The sequence below is a fragment of the Eubalaena glacialis genome, chromosome 5, assembly GCF_028564815.1.
Source record: "Eubalaena glacialis isolate mEubGla1 chromosome 5, mEubGla1.1.hap2.+ XY, whole genome shotgun sequence".
NCBI lineage: Eukaryota > Metazoa > Chordata > Mammalia > Artiodactyla > Balaenidae > Eubalaena > Eubalaena glacialis.
Genome location: NC_083720.1, coordinates 102,169,796 through 102,170,732, shown reverse-complemented (window position 1 = coordinate 102,170,732; position 937 = coordinate 102,169,796). Strand labels below are relative to the sequence as shown.

The following is a 937-nucleotide window of genomic DNA, read 5'->3' as shown; positions in this document are numbered from 1 at the left end:
CTGCCCCCATCCAATCAATGACCAATCCTATTAATTCTACTTCTGGAACACCTCTCAAATTCAGATCATCATCTCCATTCTTTCTGCCACTAACTAAGTTCAGGTCATTGAAACATTGTCTACCTGATCTCCTACTCACAACATACCCTTCACACTGTGGCCAGTTACTTTTGAAACATTGGACATTGATCTGATCCATTAAGCTTCTACTCTAAACTTTAAATTTAATCTGCCAGAACCAGATTTAATCTACTTTTAAAATAACATTTTGTGTGTTCATTTCAAGAGCACATATGCTAAAATTGGAACGATACAGAGAAGATTAGCATGGCCCCTGTGCAAGGATGACGTAAATTTGGGAAACATTAAAAGAATAGTAATAACATTTCATGAGAAGAAAGTATTTTAGCAATGCTCCACATGCTAAAAGAGTCTGCATTTTCCTTAAATACGACTCTAATTATTAGGAGCTTAATCAATGAGGTCATAATCAGTAGCTAAATTATCACAGATCTGGTGAATAAAATCAACCTTCTATGAAAAACATTTTAAAGGTTTACATGAACAATATATAACAAATATCCTCACAGATATAGTTTGCTATTAAGAAGTTCCTAGTCTCCAGGTTATCAACCAATATACCTTTAATCTATTTACACAATCTCTTCATTATTATAGAAAGCTCTTTTCTTAGAGAAGCAACTTGGAAATTCACTTTTTGATAAGATCCAAAATAAATATCAATTATTTTACTAGAGGTTACAAAATCATGCTTTTTAAATTTATCATTCCATTAACATCTTTCAGTGAGAATTCTTCATAAAGAACTTTCCCTCATTAGCCAGGGCTATTTGGTTATCTTCAAATTTAGTTCCTAAAGGAAAAGCAAGATAAATTTTTCTTCTTAGTTTTTTGCTTTTAAATAAAGTGATTAATG

At 31.7% G+C, this 937-nt stretch overlaps 1 non-coding gene across 1 annotated transcript; it reads left to right on the top strand.

Annotated features, from left to right (window-relative positions):
• Positions 1-272: 272 nt before the first annotated feature.
• Positions 273-379, top strand: LOC133092857 (U6 spliceosomal RNA). Its single transcript, XR_009701208.1, has one exon. It is a non-coding gene; the product is annotated as a U6 spliceosomal RNA (small nuclear RNA).
• The last annotated feature ends 558 nt before the right edge of the window (positions 380-937 follow it).